Source organism: Podarcis muralis, chromosome 5, assembly GCF_964188315.1.
Source record: "Podarcis muralis chromosome 5, rPodMur119.hap1.1, whole genome shotgun sequence".
NCBI classification, from domain to species: Eukaryota; Metazoa; Chordata; class Lepidosauria; order Squamata; family Lacertidae; genus Podarcis; species Podarcis muralis.
The window spans coordinates 57,050,403-57,072,518 of record NC_135659.1 but is presented as its reverse complement, the minus strand read 5'-3'; the positions used below and the strand labels follow the sequence as shown (position 1 = coordinate 57,072,518).

At 43.2% G+C, this 22,116-nt stretch overlaps 1 protein-coding gene and 1 long non-coding RNA gene across 2 annotated transcripts in view; one reads left to right on the top strand and one right to left on the bottom strand.

Annotated features, from left to right (window-relative positions):
- Window positions 1–22,116, bottom strand: part of LOC144327813 (uncharacterized) — a 42,283-nt gene that overhangs the window by 13,711 nt on the left and 6,456 nt on the right. The gene's annotated exons all lie outside the window — the stretch shown is intronic.
- GRM4 (glutamate metabotropic receptor 4) overlaps window positions 8,789–22,116 on the top strand; it is a 297,558-nt gene continuing 284,230 nt past the window's right edge. Inside the window, exon 1 of the mRNA XM_028734059.2 lies at window positions 8,789–10,199. The gene's annotated coding sequence lies outside the window, so the exon portion shown is untranslated. The remainder of the gene's footprint in view (window positions 10,200–22,116) is intronic.

The window sequence follows — 22,116 nt, the reverse complement described above, 5'->3', positions numbered from 1 at the left end:
GTATTCAGCAGTGCTGGGAAGCTGTTTCTTAGACATTTTAAAGGCTTCCAGTGACTGCTCCTCTCCTTTATGTGATGAGGGCAAGAGGTGAGTTGTTCAAATCCCTCTTGTTTGTCTATGATGAAGCTGTATTGATTCCTGGGAATGATAAATATTGCATTATGTGCTGCTTATGGCGAGCCATTTGCTGACGGGACTGAATTATCTTTGAGTATTTCATCCTGTCTCCCCATCCTTCCTCCACCCCACCGATGACCAGCTGTCTAAAAAACCAGATCCCCCACCCTGACAGTCTTCTCCAGCAGGCTTCTTTGCATTATTTGATAAATGTCTGCAGTTTGCTGCAAACAGTGGAGGAGACAAGCACAGTCTGCAGAACGGAGGACAATCGTGATCTTCAGGCATCTCTCCTCTCAAACTGCTAGAGTTGGCCCTAATGAAGCAAATGCATTTCATTGTTACAGCCAATTTTCCCTCTCCTCCTTCCCCTGCCAGTCACTCTGGTAGCTAAACACAATTCCCTCTTTGATTGTCACACACAGGTCTCTGCTGGGGAGGGACAATGCCATTCAACAGCACAGCGTTGGCTGGGTTGAGCTGGGTTTTTAAATGTTAATTGCATTTTGACATTCCTGGTTGTGACACACATTTTGATAATGTTTGGCTCCTGGGCTGACAGTGAGAGGCACATGGAGAGAAGGATAAGTCGCGCAGTTATTGTAAAGGCAGCCACCCTGACCAGGAGTTTGGGAGAAAACAAGGAAGTGACGCTCATCTATTCAGCTACAGAGTCACAAGGGCTTCTAATTATAAGCAATTCTGTTCCTAGGAAACTAAGAGACTAAATCAACACCTGCATGGCTCCATAGCTGCAGCTAGAGGTACAGTCGCTTGGCTTTCTCAGAGAATTGGGCCCAAAGTGAAATCTCAGACTAGGAGCTGTTCCTTTATGTCACCCACTCTGTGCAGAATGAACAAGCTGCACTGTTTGGGGTGAAAAGAGGCTAGGAAGGTTGATGACTGAAAGGGAGAAGAAATTAAGGCTGTGGCTGACAATCCTCTGCATGCTTCTTTGGACTTCAGTGAGGTTTAAGTGTATGTTACCAGTAAAACTGTCTACACTCTTAGAAGATGACATGTTTAGGTTCACTGTTCCTTTACCCAGAAAGCTAGGTGCAAACAATTGTAGGATTTTCTGTATGCTTGATTGTCTGATTCAGAGGTGCCTTAATTCTGGCTGCATCTGCTTCTTTGAGAAAAGTTAACTATTCCCCTTACACTGTGACTGACTAATCATCAGTGAAATGGAAAACCTCTTTCTCGTCTCCCTCCCCCCCACTGCCCCAGGTACTGATGCAGGTTTCCATAATCACCTAGGGTTATTTTTAATGGGTGGAGATGCTATTTCACATGCACACAAAACGAACTCATCAATAATTGTAAATAAACTTGGCTGCCCCATTTCATAGTGATAGGGAGGCTAAAGCAAAATATTTTTAGTGGTCTTAAAGTGACAACCCAGCTGATGTTTATTGCTCTGAATGAATGGATTTAGTTGGCACCTAACTAGGTATTAGATTCTTGATCACAGGTGACCATGATGCCAAGAGATCTTTTGCTAACCTTGCTATTGCAAGGATGAAGGAAATCTCAATCCTACAAATGACATTCATATAATAGATGCCTGTACAATTCAAAGGGCTGATTTATACATGCATGGCCAACAATATGAAGACTACTATGCTAACAGTATGAAGAATTCAACATGTATAGTTCAGACATTTTGCTGAACCTTATCAAGTAATGTGCACACACATGAGAATCAGCCATTGTATGCTATCCCAAAGGGCTGGTTACTTTTCCATACCGGATATTTACTACCTTGATGTATTTTCTTTTTTAAAAAGTTTGGCAGAATAGAAATATTTGCAAATAAATAAAACATAAACATTAAAGTTATTTTTATCAAAGCAGCAACTGATTAACCTTTGGTGATGAAATAAAGTCAACCTTGGTTCACCAGAAGTGATTCTAATCTAATTGGAGCTCATGGAATCACTTTTTTTTTAAAAAAAGCTATCGTATATATGGAAAAATCATGCTTGCTAGAATTGGTTAGATTGATTAGATGGTTTGATTGATCTTACGTAATTTTTCTAGAGATGTTCCTGTGAGCAGAATCAATATTAGTTTCTTTTTAGCTAGTCATACCTTAAAGATTGGGACGCGGGTGGCGCTGTGGGTAAAAGCCTCAGCGCCTAGGGCTTGCCGATCGAAAGGTCGGTGGTTCGAATCCCTGCGGTGGGGTGCGCTCCCGTTGTTCGGTCCCAGTGCCTGCCAACCTAGCAGTTCGAAAGCACCCCCGGGTGCAAGTCGTTAAATAGGGACCGCTTACTAGCGGGAAGGTAAACGGCGTTTCCGTGTGCTGCGCTGGCTCGCCAGAGCAGCGGTGTCACGCTGGCCACGTGACCCGGAAGTGTCTCCGGACAGCGCTGGCTTGCCTGGCCTATAGAGTGAGATGGGTGCACAACCCTAGAGTCTGTCAAGACTGGCCTGTACGGGCAGGGGTACCTTTACCTTTACCTTACCTTAAAGATTTGTCACCAGATAAATTATGCAACTTTCCCCTGCTCATTTTCATAATTTCAAAGCAATCCCACAAAGTGCAAAGCACTCATCTGGAGTAGAGCCAAATAAAGAAAATGCAATTTTACCTAGCTGTAGTGACAGCAAAGTCGAATCCTTTGGAAGGGAGCAGATGCAAGCCCTTGAAGGTTGTGGCCAGATGTTGCAAAGACTCCTGACTGCTCTCATAATATAACTCTGGTGACTGATTAAAATAAAGTAAAACCAAATAAAGGTATGTTCCCTCTTGCAGACAGTTACTGCCTTTGTATGTTGAGAGCTGAGCCATTATGTCTCTTAAGTTTCTTATTATATCCCAGGCTTTTCACTTAGTTATATGCACCCTCGTGTTTTGTTGAATCAATATAATTAAGATCGAGAGGAAGGCAGTGGTTACAGCTTATGCTAAATCCAGTGTATTGTCCAAATACCACAATTTTCCATTTCAAATATGGGTTCATTCATGCATCTTTGCAATTTGTTAGTCTTGGAAACCAATAGTATAGGTCTCATACATTAAACAATTACCTCTCTCTGAGTCAGGGTCTTCTTTTACCTTTATGGGAGGGAACAATATTGAGGACCCATGTATCAATGTAGTACAAATGCCAAGTTCCTTGGGGAAACGAGGCTGTGTACGCACGTTAGAAAGATACCACCTTTGATATTCCTTTCTCATTGGGTTTCCTGGCTTGTTGTTGTTGTTGAGTCATTTAGTCGTGTCCGACTCTTCGTGACCCCATGGACCAGAGCACGCCAGGCACTTCTGTCTTCCACTGCCTCCCGCAGTTTGGTCAAACTCATGTTGGTAGCTTCGAGAACACTGTCCAACCATCTCGTCCTCTGTCATCCCCTTCTCCTTGTGCCCTCAATCTTTCCCAACATCAGGGTCTTTTCCAGGGAGTCTTCTCTTCTCATGACGTGGCCAAAGTATTGGAGCCTCAGCTTCACGATCTGTTCTTCCAGTGAGCACTCAGGGCTAATTTCCTTAAGAATGGATGCGTTTGATCTTCTTGCAGTCCATGGGACTCTCAAGAGTCTCCTCCAGCACCATAATTCAAAAGCATCCATTCTTCTGCGATCAGCCTTCTTTATGGTCCAGCTCTCGCTTCCATACATCACTACTGGGAAAACTATGGCTTTAACTATACGGACCTTTGTTGGCAAGGTGATGTCTCTGCTTTTTAAGATGCTGTCTAGGTTTGCCATCGCCTTTCTCCCAAGGAGCAGGCGTCTTTTAATTTCGTGACTGCTGTCACCATCTGCAGTGATCATGGAGCCCAAGAAAGTAAAATCTCTCACTGCCTCCATTTCTTCCCCTTCTATTTGCCAGGAGGTGATGGGCCCAGTGGCCATGATCTTCGTTTTTTTGATGTTGAGCTTCAGACCATATTTTGCGCTCTCCTCTTTCACCCTCATTAAAAGCTTCTTTAATTCCTCCTCACTTTCTGCCATCAAGTTGTGTCATCTGCATATCTGAGGTTGTTGATATTTCTTCCGGCAATCTTAATTCCTGCTTGGGATTCATCCAGCCCAGCCTTTCACATGATGAATTCTGCATATAAGTTAAATAAGCAGGGAGACAATATACAGCCTTGCCATACTCCTTTCTCAATTTTGAACCAATCAGTTGTTCCATATCCAGTTCTGACTGTAGCTTCTTGTCCCACATAGAGATTTCTCAGGAGACAGATGAGGTGATCAGGCACTCCCATTTCTTTAAGAACTTGCCATAGTTTGCTGTGGTCGACACAGTCAAAGGCTTTTGCATAGTCAATGAAGCAAAAGTAGATGTCTTTCTGGAACTCTCTAGCTTTCTCCATAATCCAGCGCATGTTTGCAATTTGGTCTCTGGTTCCTCTGCCCCTTCAAACTCCAGCTTGCACTTCTGGGAGTTCTCGGTCCATATACTGCTTGAGCCTTCCTTGTAGAATTTTAAGCATAACCTTGCTAGCGTGTGAAATGAGTGCAATTGTGCGGTAGCTGGAGCAATCTTTGGCACTGGCCTTATTTCTTTCCTGGCTTAGGAATGGGTAATAATGCTTAGCTCTTTTGTATCCTATGTGACCTATCTAAAATGGTCCTCAGTCAGCTTGCTGGATGTCAAGCAAGCACACGAAAAAGTGCCCTGTTGATGGTTTTCTGCAGACATGTCAGTGGATGGATGGGAGTGAACAGGGAATTATCCACTGACCTTTAGAGGAGTTCTGCATCTGCATGGCAGTAATGGTCACACTGCACAGCAACATTGGAGGACTAAATCATATTTTCTGCCACAGGTTCAGATCAATAGAGATGAACCCCACTCTGAGCCAGGTGTGAAGGTTGGGCTTATTCAAGTGAGGATGTTGGTGTTTTAGCACAGGGGGTCTTGAACAGTATGTGTTTTGTACCCTGCATGTCTTACAGACAAATATTGTCCTTGAGGCTCTGTAGCTGTCAATCAAACCCCAGTATGGCTTTTATAGCAGCTGCTTCTATATTTAATTCAACTGAAGGAAAGGACCAGTCATCTCTCATAAAACATATTTTAAACTTAGAGCTGCTGTTGTTTTTGTGCTATCCTTTCCATCCTGCCAAGACTCAGCATATTTTAGAAAGGCTGCTGAAAACCATGATGAGAAGCAATTGGAGAAACTGAGGGGTGGCTGGTTTGGGGGACTGAACTCAATGCTTACACAGTGCTTGCTTATATGTACTCTAGCTACAAAGGCTGAATGTGCCTAGAGACCCTCTAGCTGGGAGTCCTGCCAGGCCTGGTCCCTGCTCTCTGTCTAGGCCATTTCCACCTGGGAAGTGGGATGCTCTGAATGACTTTAGCAACAGAGGTTGCTGCCACCTAGAATGTATTGCATATATTTAGGGAAATGTTGATATGAATGTTTTCTTTTCAATTTGCTAAATGTGGAAATATTGTAAGTAAGAAATGTATCTAGGCCAATGTTTTTGATGTAACTGTATACAGTGGTACCTCGGTTTACGAACTTAATCCATTCTGGAAATCCATTCTTAAACCAAAATCGTTCTTAAACCAAGGGACTTTCCTTAATGAGGCCTCCTACTGCTGGTGCCCTTCCACCATTTGGATTCCATTCTTAGACCAAGATAAAGTTCTCAAACCGGGACACCACTTCCGGTTTTGTGGAGTTCATAAACTGAATCATTCATAAACAGGATGGTTCTTAAACCAAGGTACCACTGTACTGACTTGTTTGCAGAGTAATCCTATCTGTGGTTGGGGAGCAGCAGGGTGGAGGGGAGCAGTGGAGCACATGAAATTCTGCTGGCCAGGGAAAAGGGAGGTGGCAGTTCTCCACTTTTTTGCTGCACAAACTCGAGGTTGGTGCAGCACGGATGTCTGGGTTGGGCTCTTCTTTGAGTGCAAGACAAGCCCAGCTTCACCCTACCCCTGAAACATGTGTTTTTGGGGTCCAGTACCAGCAGCGGTCTTGCCTTTATCATACTTTCCATGGCTGCTGGGGGGGGGGTGCTTCATGGCGGTGGAGCGCCTCTGCATGCAGAGACTGATGGAAGGGAATGTCTGCTGGATGCTAACTTCCTCCAGGAGCAAAGATGTGGGTAGGATTTCACCATCACTGCTCTTGTGAGTCATTTTGAGCTTCTTTTTTTTTAAGTGGCATATAAATAAACTTTATAAAACCTTTACTCAATCTTTTCTCTCCCTCAGCTATCACCTGGTAGCAGCCACTTCATCAGGCTGCAGAGCAGAGCAAGAAAAGCAGAGCCATTCAATTGGCTTTGGTGAGAGACGAGGTACCTTTGGCTCTTCCTCAACTGTCATCTAGAAGCAACTATTGTATCGGGCTATCTGAGCAGTGCTCATCTCAGCTGGTGCCTAAATTTGCTTTGTCTTCTTCTCCCACCCAGCCCACTGTTCCTTTTGTGCTGTGTCTTTTAGATTGCAAGCTGCTCTGGTAGACTGTTCTAGCCACAAATGCTGTGTAACACAATCAACCTTACCCTGCATTTATCATAGCTGGAATGGAGCAACATAGGTGATATTCCATCCTCCATTCCATGTGTATATGGCGGTTCAGAATAAAAGTATTACCTATTCCCTTGGGTAATAGCTTGGTCCTGGTACTAGCACAGCAACAGTCCTTTCCCTGGCATGACTGTTCTAATCAAAGTGCCCCAATGGAAAAGGGGAATGGAAGAGGCAGAACCTGTCATTTGGCAATCCGTCATCTGGCATTTGGTAATTCTTCTCAGGGTAAACCTAACCCAATAGGTAGTACAGGCAGTTGTCTGGGATAGCAGAATCTCAGGGGCTCTAAACTAATTGGAAAAATAATCATGGGTGAACAGCATCCTCCCTCTTAGACCTATGGGGCAATATGCTTTAAGGTATTGGAAGTCAACTATGCATTCATTTTCCAGTTGCAGACCTTCCCCTTCATTCCATGCAGACGATGGAGTAAGAGTCCTTTACTTTTCTTTCTTTGCATAGAAAGCTAGCAAGGCTGCAATGAAGAAAATCCTTGTAGAGGAAACACAATCCCCCCTCCTCACTACATAAAACAAAATGTTGGGGGAGGGGGAATTAATTTTTGCCTAAGGCAGCAAAATAGCCGGAGCCAGCTCTGACTCAAACAAGTACAGTAATAACCTTGATGATGCAGAATTCATCTTGCCCATCTGCATCTACTCACTGCATGCAGCTAGTTGTTAATTTCCCAGGGAATTCCTTGCCTTTCGATCACAGCTGAAATAACCAATCTTGATGATGTACCATGTTTCTACAGGAGTGCTATAATGTGAACAGTTGAGAGAAATCCTGAGGGGACAATCAATACCATTAATCTACTGTTGGTGGGGGGGGGGATGACTGTGTGGAGGAGGATTGTGATTACTCCAAGCTTTTCAAAAGTAGAAGCTAACTCTGCCTTGTTCTGTTGAACTGTGTGAACGATCATTCAGGGGCTAGGATCCTGCTCCCTCTCCCTAAGGTCATTTCATGAGCTGCAGATTTCCCTGCATATGTGTGTGTGGCTGCAACCCATCAGTGGAATTTTGCCATTGATTTTAGGGTGGTGGTGGGAGAAGGAGTGGCTTGCATCCAAAGATTAGGGGATCCCTCTGCTTAAAATTGGGATTTGAGCTTTCCAAAGGTTCAGATATTCAGCCCTCTTGGAACGTAAAACAAGAACAGAATATGAACCTGGATTATTTGTACACAAGGAACACTTAGCACAATTAGGTGTAGCTGCGCCAGCCTCAATCTATCAGCCCCGAGAAGGTGACAGTGTACAATACTCTTCAGATAGATTTTCATGACCAATTTATCTATCAATCATTATCTTGATGGATTGGAGTAGTTAATTGTGTCAATGGTGATTTCTAGAGGGCCCAGTTTTGGATTAATTAATTGATAGGCCGCAGTGACTACTTCAGCACCACTAGGGTCTGCCAGTGAGTCTGCTCATTAGCACAAGATGAGTTACAAATTGAGAACTATGCTGACTATGTGTGGGAGAAGCATATTTATTCTTGATTGTATTATGCACAGTGAAGCTCTGCTGTGAGCTTCATGTCATACAATGGTATACAAGGTCACAGTCTAGCACACATATATTCTTTGGTGCCCACTAAAGTTAAGTGAAAATCCTATTAAACATTACAGTGTAGGAAGACAGCATTGTAGACAAGTTTGTGTGTGTGTGTGTGTGTGTGTGTGTGTGTGTGTATAGGCACTACTTTTTGGTTTGGACTGTTTCTTGGAATATTTATATTCATGATTTTGCTACACATAACAGCTGCTAATGATTATGATAATTTGACCACCATTCATCTGAATATTTCAGAGCCCAACAATGCATTGCAGTTCCCTGAGCCTTATCTAGTCCCGTTTTATAGATGGTGAAACAAATATATAATTAGGAGAAGCATATTTGCCAATGCTGTTCATTTTCAGCAATGAAAGGGTCATGTATGGAAGAAACCATTTTTTATTATCCTTAATATTGGCAACACTGTATGTTTCTTAAAAGGTAAGATTACAGAGGGTAACTGAATGGGTGATAGATGTCATGATAAAAAGTCAATCAGTTCCATAGTCCATTCTGTTTATATCACAGTGTTAAACACATAATAGGGCTAACATCTATAATGTTGTCTGTGTCTATAAATACATCATGTCATCATGTCACATCTGATCTCAATATTCATTCTGCTGCTTTTTACATTTCCAAGGTTTGCATTTTAAAACATTTATTAAAAAAGTAGGTGGAGGGTCTCTCTCCGCCCCCCCCCCCACCAAGCCACATTTCATTGTTCATTGTATATTGTTCATTGTCCAGTATATGCAGGGAAGCCAAGAGTGGCCCTATATAGAATTGCATGAGTTCCTAGGATCATTTTCAGCTTCCTTTGCCACCATACCAAGGTGTACTAGTTCTTTAAAAGGCTGGCAGAAATCAAAGCCTTGAGCTTCGCAGCAGCTCTTAATGCAAAACTTCCAAGCCTCCCTCCTTTCTGGCTGCTGTGCATGCTGTTCAGCAGATGTTATCAGATTGAATTTAGTTTAGCGTGACTGTAGATCCCCCCCGCCCTTTCACTCTGCTTCCTCTCCATATATATCTTTCCGTCCAAGGACCATTCTCCTCCTGCTGATATCCCCAAACGCCGAAAGAACAAGAGAGGACTTTTTGGGGAGGGGGCTTTTCTATCTCCCCTGAGTGACAAGAAGGATCGCGTTTTATTCAATACCGCACGTTCAGGCTCTCTCCCGGCAGGAATTTCGCTGCTTAATGTGTTAAAAGATTATAGGATTTTTTTGAAATTGAAAGGGGGGGGGGCAACTGGATGGTGTGTACTGTCGAAGCCTGTTTCAGCTTCGTTGACCCTGGAATACAGCTTTTCTTCGGCAAGATCCGAGGAGGATAAGAGTCCCCGTCCCCCCTCAGCCTCTAGAGCTTTTTAACGGCTGGCTCTGGAACGGACGACTTTTTCAGCACCATTCCGAGCGGACAGCTCCTTGGGGCTAGCATTGCTTATCTAAGGCACTTCGAAAGAAGCATTTGTGTGTGTGTGTGTGTGTGTGTGTGTGTGTGTCGGAGGAGGAGGAGGAGGAGGAAGAGGAGGACTCAGACCGCTAGATAGCCTGGTTAGAGCCAACAATATCCATTAATTATATCAGGAGGTGAAAGAGGGAAGCAGGAAACCTGCAACAGTCACAGGCTTGCCGTATCCCACACAGAAGGAGAGGGGCTGCACAACCTTCCGGCTATGTTTAGGTGAAAGACAGGAGGGAAAAGAAAGAGCGAGAGTTGCCATCACGAACTGCCTTCTAAACTATGCAAGACCCATCCTGATTTTGGACAGAGGAAATAGACGCGTCCAACCACCGTGTGATCTATTCGGCTACTAGGCGGAAGGCAAGGGAGAGCGAGTTTTAAAAGCACAACACCCGAAGGAGTTTTGCAGCACAAGCACTGGGAATAGCTTCGTGCTCAGCTCCTCTGGAAAGTGAAGCTTGCAGGGAGTAGGGAAAACGTGGATTTAAAAAACGCAGGGATGGGAGGATCTCGCCCAACTTCGCCTGGTTTCTGAGGGTGAGTCCTGCGATCTGCCTTGATAGCGGTGAATGGGGTTTGAGGGGATCTCCCTCGTATTGGCTAGGGATTTATGTTCTACCCCTGCTTTCTTTTAGCCTCCCCTCTCCGGCAAAAACTTGAAAAGCAGGCAATTGCCCTATATTCCAGGGCTGGAGAAATGCACTCCCCACCCCCTCTTTGAGAAAACACCGGATCCCCAAGATTGCAGCTAACAAGGGGCGTGTAGCTCTGCATTTGTGTGTCTCCGTGGCGAGCTATTAGCCCAGCTTTCTTACTATAGCGAGGGAAGAACTCGCCACATGTGAGGAACTTTGCTGTGGGTTGAGGGCTTTGATGTTGGAGGATATGCTAATGAACGTCTCAGCACTGCCAGGGGGATTGGATGGGGCGATGAAGGATGAGCGCCGGGGTCCTGCTAATGGTTTGCAATGAATCACTGGGATTGTAGGGCTGAACTGGGAAGGCGAGATGGGAAAGCATTCCCCAGATGCCGTGGTCAATATAACAGGACTCCGTTATCATGGAGGGCAGGCGGGGAAAGAGCTGCAGCAGAAAACAGGAATATTCTATCAAATGAGCAGGCACCGTTGCATATCCCCCATTCATTTCTGTAATGCATCTGCATGCACATTTTAGTTATTTTGTTTTAAAGCGTGAGCGGTTCATCGGCGCCGAGAAAGGAAACCTGCAGCAATTTGGGCTGCAGCATTTAAGAAGGCATTTAAACACAACAGTTTTTTTTTTTAATTTATTTTTTTTAAAAAAATGAAGCCAGAACAGCGGGGAGTGATGCTTTTCGCTGCTGGGTGAGCAAAGGAAATAAGACGGGTGGGGGATGGGGAAGAAGAGGGAGATTATGAAGAGAGACCCAGACAGCACCTGGGCGACCGAGTGCTGTGTGATGCTTATTCATCATGGTTTAGATTCCTGGCGAGCTGTTTCAATTCCTTTCCGCTCCTCTGTTTCTGAGTTAATTGCATTAATAGTTTTCGTTTGCAAACCCTAGATCACGGTGGATGGATCGCTTCTTGGTGCTCTGCTAATCTTTCCCTTGATAAGCTTTCTTTCTCCACCCCTTTTACTATATGCCACCCCTCAGAATGGGAAGATGGTCCTGATGTTATACTGCCTTCTCGAAGATAATGCTCTCTCTCTCTCTCTCTCTCTCTCTCTCTCTCTCTCTCTCTCTCACACACACACACACACACACACACACACACACACACACACACTCCTACCTCTAAGCTACAATCTTTGGCTCTTTTGCTTAGGATATTGAACAACCAAAGCGTCTCTTTAACTCCTGTCCACCGAGCTCAGGATGGAATTGTTTTGCCGCTTTGGGGAGGGGATGCATTTTTAATACCTTCTGCAGAAAAGATAACAAGTCGCGGGGTGAGAATACACCTGAGAAGCAAAGAGCTATATGCAATGGTTTGCAGCCAGCTCGTTTCTACTCACAGTAGACCCACTGAAATAAATGGACTTGAACTAGTCATGTCTATGGATTTCAATGGGTCTACTCTGAGTAGAACTCATGTTGGATACTACCTAGTACTGTAATAATAGCCCACGCAGGGAGCTGTCCAAGGTGGCGATATCCATTTAGTCACTTGTTCTGGCTATGTCTTTCCGGGAGTTCACTACATTGCTACAATGGTCTCTTTAGCCCTCCTGGCTTCTCAGGAGGAGGAGGTACTAATAGCTGGCAGTGGGAAGGAGAAGACTAACAAACTTCTATTTGTATCTGCCTTCACTAGCAGCACAAGACCAAAGGTCTGTGTGTCCACTGCAGGCAGTAAATAACAGCTACCTATGCTGGGGCAGCCTGTGTGCTCCAATTTGACTATAAACTGATGAGGGAGAGGGGAAGAAGCCTCTCCACTTGGTGGCATTTTGATGTTAAGGGCAAAATGAGGAAGGCCAGGCCACCTTCCCTCCTTCACATTTGTTTAAAGTGTTGTTGCTCTTGAAACACATCTCAGGACACCAGGCTGAGGCATTGTTTGTGCAGTGTAGTCAAGCATAATTGGTTGTGTATTTCCCTTTAGGACAGCTCTCTGGGCAGTTCTTTTGTAAAAATGGATCAGGGATTTCTGCATATAAGGAAAGCTGATGGGACATAAAGTCTAAACAACAGTTTCTAGTCCCCTCTGAATCTAAGCTTCCACACTCATTTGTTTTGCTGTAATAAATTTGCCATGCCCATTTCAGCCCTGGCAGGGAGCCACTTCCTATCAGAAAACCACCACCATCAATTTGATTATATCAGCACTTATGAGGCTCAAGGATGAGTCATTGCTGTTGTTGACTCACCTTTGGCTTGAAGAGTTGAAGAGGATTTTACAAGGTAGCACTCAAACAAACAGGAGGCTTCATAGCATAGTGGATTATCTTAAACACAACCTGTGGATAAAAGAGCTATCTGGTACCTTAGCATTAGGACATCCCTAATTCAGCTTTGATTTTTTTTCCTACCGTCAAGCAGTATATAATTTTTATGAAATAAATAAAATGTCATAATTTCTACCTTTTCCTACCTAAATTCCAGAGATAATCTCCAGATCTATTTATCTGTTTTGCCACTGTGTTCAATGGCAATGCAGAGGAGCTCAAGATTTCCTTCCTCTTCATGTTCTGAAGGAGGAAGAAGCCCAGAAGATACCTGCTGAATGATAGAATCATCACATTTGTTTCCCAATATTTGTGTCCCAATCTAAGCTATTGTAGAAGAAGGGTAGTGTAAATGCCAAATCCTACCCCACAGTTTCTGGCTACCAAATAGCTTCACAGATAAGATAAAGCCACAATCACTTCTCTTCTTCCACCAGGACACACAAAGCATAATGCTCATGTTTGTTCACCATTTAGCTGGTTTCTGAAGGAGTCCAGAGGATGTGATTTATAGGATGTAGCATTTAGCTGTCCATATTGGCCATCTGGCCATTCTAGGCCCACAACCTGTAGGGACCAGCATCAGCACCATTAACTGTGTGGGAAGTATAGAGAAGCCAAATCGGAATGATGCTTCTTTGAAGTCATATTGTTTCCAAAGCGGCTGTTAGCGCATGCGCGAGCGCACACAAATATTAACATGGTAAATGTATATTATCACCACTGGTTGTGTCGTATTAATACAGTGGTACCTTGGGTTACAGATGCTTCAGGTTACATATGCTTCTGGTTACAGACTCTGCTAACCCAAAAATAGTACCTCGGGTTAAGAACTTTGCTTCAGGATGAGAACAGAAATCATGCAGCAGCAGCGTAGCAGCAGCAGGAGGCCCCATTAGCTAAAGTGGTGCTTCAGGTTAAGAACTGTTTCAGGTTAAGAATGAATTAAGTTCTTAACCCGAGGTACCACTGTAAGTTCTTAACCCGAGGTACCACTGTATAAGTCTGGCATTTTTAAGCTCCTATCAAACCCTGACAATATTTACAGACAATTTCTTTATGCCATTCTTGGGCTGGCTTCTGGTCAGTACTGGAAAACAACCAAGGACTAATTTTTGGTATCTCTCCCACTGGCAAAACCCCAAAACTGTTGCCACTGAGCACCAGAAAGATGCATAGCTTTGTAACTTTTCTGCCGAGTGGCCCAAGAACTCTTTGTGCACCTATTTCAAATATGTCAGGAGAGAACTGCTGAAGAACAAACAGCCATTTGCAAGCCTTCCACCTCCACCTCCATTTCCACTTGTGTAATCTTTGCTGCCCAGCTGAGCATGCTCATTGCTGCTTCGCTCATCTAGTCTCCTTTGCTTATTGTTATCTTGTAGCAATAAGAAAACCTTCCCGCTGAAATTAATGACTTAACATGCACATGCATTACGCATCATGGCCTGGGAAGAAACTACTCTGGGGATATCAGGAGCTGCTCCACTGAAAATACTTTGCATATATCTCAGCCCTAAAGATTCGTAACATTGGCTGGTTTGAAAAGAAGGGGTGCCAGGTGTTCCGCATGTTGCTATCCTGGTACACAGATATGTTGAAGTCAAATGCAAGCTTTGTTTGAAGATCCTGGGCACCTATTTTTACTTTGTGCCTCTTTACAACAAGGGCATCACTGTCATTTGGAAACTGTGCTGCCCTAGTTAGAAAGAGGCTATCAAAAATTCATTTCAAGATTTCATTGCGTTTGGCAAGCTCAGGAATAAAGATGGACTTTCCCCCCTCTTCCTTCCTCCCCCTCCTGACTGAGATGTGCTGGATGAGTTTGTTTACTAGCACATGTTTGCTGCCAGGACAAATCCGTTGCTCTGCTTGCCTTTCCACCTGTCACTCTCGTTGTAGAATCCTGTGATCTGTCTATCATGGTCGCCCAATTCACAGCGCTTTTAATTTTCAATGTGAGAAAAAAATGGTTTTGCTTTAGAAGATTGTGGCAGAAGGCTGAGTGGAAATGCTGAGTAGAGCAGGCAGTGACAGTCAGGCTGTGATCAGTGCCACCACTAGAGGCATGTCAGCCGTTTCTTCCAAAACTCTGTGGAGCTTTGAGCCAAAGTCTTTGCTAACCACCTGGATTTAGTTGAGCAGACCCTGCTCTAGGCAATGAAAATGTTCTTCTTTAAAAGTCTGCACTGTGAGGTCAATTGTTATTAATTGGCAGGCTTATGATTGGTTACAGGCTACCCGCCCCCCCCGCCCCCCGTGGCCTTGAGCTTTCATAAGAGATAGGAACATCGGGAGCATCAGGAGATAACTGTCATTAACTGGACCACATTCAGTGGTGATAACTGTTAACTGGCTTTTAATTGGGCCATGATTATATAAGAGTTCATGCTAATTCATATAGGCACCAGTGAATTAAGGCTGTATTTTAATCATTTTATAATGTTCAGGCTGTTAACTTGCTGCTAAGAAAACCATCCATAGCCAGCGGATTAAAGGTTTTTAAAGCAGACAAACAATGTGAGCTTTATTTTTCGTGAGGTGGTTTAAAACCAGCTCCCCTTCTTTTTTGTTCTGCTGTACTTAAACACAGTCTTTGCAATAAAATCCACAGCCAAAGCAAGGTCCCCTATAATAACCGCTCAAGTGTGCATGTGTGTGGAAATCAGTGTAAGCTAACCGGAGTATTATGCTGATATAAGACTGCCCTTGCTCTCCAGAGGATTAGTGCAGGTGGAGGAAATGGTCCTGAATTAAAGGGGAAGAATAGACAGGGATACAATTCACGACTGCCAGAGCAGCAGAAGCAAGGTGGTACTTCTGTCCATTTGAGCTTATCAACATGGGAAATCAGGTTATTTAGGATTAATGGGTTTTAATCACTTTATTGGCAGGTTCTGTTTCCTGGGTGGAGAAAAGGGACTGAGAAAGAGAAATTACAGCTGGTTGGTTAAGGCTGTAGACAGAAAAATAGGATTTCTAGATTTATGCCACATTTGAAGAGGAAGGGGAAAACATAGAGTGGGGAGGGGGTCTGTAATGGCTCTTCTACACATAATATAATTCATGTGTGAGTATTACATCACTTTCATACATATTTTGCCACAGACACATATCACACCAGGCCAAATGTGGAGGCAGGTCTGTCCAGCAGATTTGGACAGCAAAACACAGGTTCATTACACACACCAGTGTACATGTGGGTGCATGCCAACTTTCTGCATTGGAGTGACATCTGTGCAGAAAACCCTGCACATGTGAACTCAGCCCTCTGTTGAACAGCACATTGCATATATCTTTTGCAACAACTTTGTGCCGCCTTTTACTCAACTATAAAATGGGCAGGTATTCTTTATGCACAATGTGGATTTTCAAGAGCTTCTGTGATTCATTGTTGCATCATTTCAATCCTGCTGTTCTTCAGACTAACATTTGGGGAGTCTAAAGACATTTTAATAGTGGGGTTAACAAGTGAAGCTGTGTTGTGCAGCAGGAAATGAGACCGCCTAATCTACAGTAAATACCACGTACGATAGCATTTTCAAAGGATGCAAAACAAGTATGCATTCTGTAGAAAACTTTTGTCTTTGTACCTTCTGTGGCCCGTCATTTGCATGCTCTTAATGATACCTCTTAATCAGGGAATGCAATCAATTTATTGTAGTGTCACTGTGAGTATTTACACCAAAAAGCTAGATCTTTAGGTGACATACACATATGTTTGTGCAATAGTTCTCAGAATACCATTAAAACAGTATCTGGGCACAACACATGTCTAATACACTATATTATTATTATTATATTTAAGAAAAACAACTAGGAGTGACTTTTCCATTTGTGACACTTTAGGTACCATTTTGCCATGGAATCAATGCTGGAATGAATAAACAGACTAATATTTTATTTCTCTACTTTCCCCCTTCATATGTGGGGTAATGAAGTGATATTCTCTGTTTGCCTACAGTGAGGCTGCTTGAAGTTGTTTAGCTTTGACTTCAGCAGCATTTATTAATGAGTTCCATTTGTATTCCATGTTCCCATCAAGGAGGTCAGGGTGGGAGGCATTGAGATTATCTCTCAACAAGCAAAGGAGGTAGGTTAGGTGGAAATATTGTGATGGGCCAAAGATTACTGGCGGGAACCTAGGTCTCCTTGGATCAATTCTGACTTTCTCCCATGTTGGTCTCTTCCATGGTTATGGTCATAAGTGGATAAACTTGAAACAACATACCATGTCTAACCGAGCTTTTTTGAGGACTTATTTTAGATGTTCACAGTAGCGCAAGAAACGAATTGTGTCTCTCCTAGGGTTTTATGCTTTGTTTTTGCTAGGCTTTCTTTTCTCCTGAACTCTCTTTCTCTGCTTCAGCTCTATTGGGGCTTATAGAACTTTTCTTCTATATCAGGGGAACTTTCTCAGACTGAGAGCCATTCTTCCCTCCAGGCAACCTTCTGGGGGCCACATGACAGTGGTCAGCAGAGGTGCTAGCTTGAGAGGGCAAAGGAGGAGGGCAATGTCACACATGCACAATGTCCCAATGTTGTGCACTCAACAACACGATGTCAGGGGTGGAGCCGAATGTTTCAGCATGGTTTCAATGGCTAGTGGCCCCCTCTCCTCGTCCTCCTGCCACTAACAATGGCAGGGGGCTCCTTTGATCCTCCTTCCCCATACCTTTTGTACCCTTCCCCTCTCCTTTTGTACTTGGCTCCATGCTTAGCCCCCTCCACCCCCTTATTTTTTTGGCCCAGCTCTCCCCAAAAGCCCAGTGGGGTCAGAGGCAAAAGTGAGGAGCCCAGTGGGGTCAGTGGCAAAAGTGAGCAGAGCAACTCCTGCTTTATGTTAATTGAATACTTAGGATAAAAAAAACCCAAGTCAGCAAACTATGAAAAGGCAATATCCTCTTTTTTCTGTGGCTCAAGTGTGTGTGTGTTGTGTGGGGCACTGTGGTTGGGAAGAGGAGGTTCTTTGAAGAGCTGTGGTTGCAATGTGTGGTTTGCACTCTGAAAAGTGACGCAGTTAAGGCAGATACTGTGGCATAATATTTCTTCTTTTCCGCACCTCTCAGATTGTTCCATTAACATGTCAAAAGCAGGCCACAACTCCACCTGACACCTGAATAACCCACCAGAGAGTTTCCTGACTAGTACATAAACACCAGTATTAAAGATGCTGCAGTTAGAATTTGGCTAGCATTTGATGGATGGCCCTCTTCTGCAAGAACCGCGATCCAGGTTTGCTCTTTATGGCTCTACTGGCTCAGTGGGGCTAATGAGTAAAGTATGTGAGAATATTCAGGAGATGAGGCCAAATCATTTTATAGTCCTATACTTTATGTTACAGGTGCTGATGTAACACGGTACAGTTATATGGAAGTCAATAGAGTTATAGTAGTTTAATGGATTTTTCTCTTACCCCATCCCGCCAGCATCTGAGTTGCATTTTTCTGCTGGGTGAAAGCAGGTTCTTTTGGTTTATGAACAGTCTAAAATTAGTGCTGTGCCAAAATCTGTCCTCCAATTTCTCTCATGTTTTCTTCTCCTGCGAAAGAGGCTTCCATTTTTCTTCTTCACTCCTGAGGCACTTTAGAATTTCAGGGGTTTCTTAGACACCCCTAACATTGTGAGGTGGCTGAAGGTGGTATGCTTGTTTTCCTTTTCCAGCAAATATTTCTCCAGAACACTGCAGCCTCCCTGGCTGCCCACACTCCCTGATCTGGGAGGAGTTAGTAGGCACAGGAATTTGGTAAAACCTAGCCACAAGTTTACCACCGCACATGCTGTTTGTGAGAAGCCACCTTAGGCTTGTGGTTCTTTAGATCTGAGGATATGATAAAGAGACCATAGGAGAGATGGGTCAGCTGTCTTGCAGCAGAAGGTTGTTCATTTGATGCCTTTTTCTTTTCATTCAGCCCAATTTTAGGGCTTCCTATCTATACCTGAAGGAGCGTCTCCACCCCCATCGTTCTGCCTGGACACTGAGGTCCAGTGCTGAGGGCCTTCTGTTGGTTCCCTCACTGCGAGAAGCAAAGTTACAGGGAACCAGGCAGAGGGCCTTCTCGGTAGTGGCGCCCATCCTGTGGAACGCCCTTCCATCATATGTCAAAGAAATCAACAATTAAATGACATTTAGGAGACATCTGAAGGTAGCCCTGTTTAGGGAAGTTTTTAACATTTGATGTTTTAATGTATTTTTAATCTTTTGCCGGAAGCCACCCAGAGTTATCCAGATTCCTAATGGACAGCTTTCTCCATCATATCGTCTACTTAGACCAGACTCTAACTACAATAAGGTTTTAAAAAACATATCTAATGAAGTATGAGCTGGGTAGACACCAGCCTCTTCTGGGTGCTAGGACAGGTAGCAGGACTGCTTGCAAGAACAAGAAGTTGGTGATCTTTCCAGAAGCAGTGGGTGGCAGGCTGGGGTTCAGCAGCTCAACTGACTGTCACCTGGCTGCATCCCTGCAGCATACCAGGACAGAGAGAGGGAGGTTGGCATGGTGCAGTCTGGTGTTCCTGCCAGTGCATTGCACTGCACTGACCTCATTGCTGCACCCCTCCCCTTCTCAGCCCCAGTGTGCTGCCATTTCTACAGAAGTCAAGTGACTGGCATAGCCTTGCCACGCTATCTGCTGCTGCTATCTATTCTGAACAAAATAACACAACACGATGGCCAATAACAATGACACTAAACACTATTTATAGACTAATACAAATGATCAGAAATTGCAACCAAAGTCTCTAAATTTTCTTCACCAGTCGCGGTAGAATAATTCAAAAGTTCGATATATACATAATCTGTCACCAAATATCGCCGGAACAGAGTTTCCGGATAACCAATCTGTTTTGTTCAATGCTTCATCAGCCAATCTTGATCAATTCATCATCAGCCAGACTTGTAAGAATTAATATGAGAAGGATGCAGTTCAATTTCTTAACAAGCTGAAATTACAATATACATGCGATGAAACCTGTGTCTGTATAAAATAAATTGCATAATACAATATATACAACTAAGATACATACGCAGTCTTACATATAAGTAAATAAAAATGCTGTAGAAAGCAATGATCCACTGACTGGACGGGGTACTGTTTTCATTTGGTTGTCAGGCATTCTTGCTGTTAATGTTGTGCTGTGTCTTTAATTTCCCTTACTGTATATTAGTTTCACCTGTGGCTAACTATATTATGTTCTTTACAATTTGTTACCAGCACCAGTGACTACAGTATCATATGAGTACTGATCCAGAGCATATTTTCTACAGTGTTTATATTTACTTACATGTAAGATTGGGTATGTATCTTAGTTGGGTATGCATCTTAGCATTGAACGAAACAGATTGGTTATCTGGAAACTCTGTTCCGGCAATATTTGGTGACAGATTATGTATATATCGAACTTTTGAATTATTCTACCGCGACTGGTGAAGAAAATTTAGAGACTTTGGTTGCAATTTCTGATCATTTGTATTAGTCTATAAATAGTGTTTAGTGTCATTGTTATTGGCCATCGTGTTGTGTTATTTTGTTCAGCTTGTCTATATTGCAACACAGGGGTCTGTTTACGGATTATTGTTGCTATCTATTCAGCAAATCAGATTGGGAGGAAGTCTGCAAAAAGGAAACCTCATTTTAATATATCTAATTTTCTTTGTAGATCTTGCCAAGTAAAATGGCAATGGTCCTTGCAAGGTGAATTTGTGTATGTGGTGCCCCTCTAGTCCCACTGATAAATCCCAGTGGCTTTTGAGATGTTGGGATGAAAGCTATGATGCAAGATGCTCTAGTAGCAAACAATGTGAACATGATAATTAAAAGGCTAATATGGACCAATGAACTTATTCCCCAAACACCCTGCAAATTAGAGATATAGCCCAAGGCTGTGTAAAATAATCAACATAAGGCTGATTTAATTATATAAACAAATCCAGGCTAAACAATTATCTTTAATATAATAACAATAATAATCCATATGCAAACATTCAATTAAATTCTAGTAAATCTGAGCAAGTCAGTAGAAAAATTCCAAATGTAACCAATTTTACTTGTTAGCTAACAGCCACTGATGAAAAGAGGAGTCAAAATGCATGTGGCACTTTTGATTGGACTGAGCTGATTTGCTTCTAAGATTGCATGAACTTGGGACTGTTTGATTGCTTTGAAAACGATTGCCTCTAAGATTGGTTACATTTGGAATTTTTCTACTGACTTGATAGGCTTTACTTAGATTTAATTGTACGTTTGCTTATGGCATATTATTATATTTAAGACAGTTGATTAGACAGAATTTGTTTATATAATTCGATAAACATTAATTATTGGGCAGTGGGTTCATTTAGTTCAGTCTCTGAAGGAGGATTCTTTGATTCTAGTTAGCTCTCTCAACAGTACTATGCTGAAAGTAGACAGTGCCTCTCAACTCTTGTCATTGGAATGCAAGGCTGGACTGAAGCTCAAATTCACAGTCATTTATAGGGCTACCACAGCTTCCTGTGCTTGACAATTTTGTGGAGTGGGGACGACAGAGGCAAAATTCTTCCCTGTCTTACTAGAAATAGGGTGCAGAAGGTGAGGTTGCAGGTGGGGAAGTGCCTGCATTGGGTGGTAGGCAGTAGCCCAGGTGTTGACAATAACCATGTAGGCATTCCACTTCTTCCTGTTCTTGTAGGCAAGAACAACCCTATTCCCCACCCCTTGCCCACTCAGAGTGAGGGTAATGTCCCCTCACTCTGAATTGGCATCATCCACCCTCTGTGAGGTTACAGTGCCAAATATAATGAGCTATTTTGTATTGTGAGCAACAACATAAATCCATGATGTAAGAAAGAAGGGACCCTGATATCATTATCTGAGGCCCTTCTTTGTGTGCCTCCTCCATGAGAGGACCAGAGGGTGGCAACACAAGAACATGCCTTTTCTGCACTGGCTCCCTGTTTGTGGAATGTTCTCCCTAGGGAGATTCAGCTGGCCTTCGTTATACACCTTTAAGCGCGAGGTGAATGACTTTCTCTTCAACCAGGCCTTTGGCTGATTGATTTCCAATGCCCTTTTAAATGTGTTGTGGGAGGGGGTATTACTGGTTTGTTTTTTTATCTTATTTTTATTATGTATTTTGTCTTTTTTATATTATAATTTTATGTTGCGAACCACGCTGAGGTCTACAGATATATACAAATTTTAGCAACAACAAATGGCCCTGAAGCAGCAAAGTGTGGACTAGTAGGTGTGTAAAGGTCATTGTTAATTATACTTTATTTAACTAGATCCCCACCTTTTGTATAAAGTGACTAAGTGACATTTAATTGGGGTCTGCATCAACTCTGTGTGTACCTCAACTAATTTAGGTGCAATGGGGTGATTTATGATAGTCTTTCATGTAACCAAGTCAGATCAAGGCATGTCATAGTAGGTGGACGTGTGCCAACCTTCCATGTAGATCTGCTGCTTTGTTTTCCTCCCCATAAAGTTAAACACACAACCATTTTCTTTCTTTCCCCACGTTTATTTTCTGATAG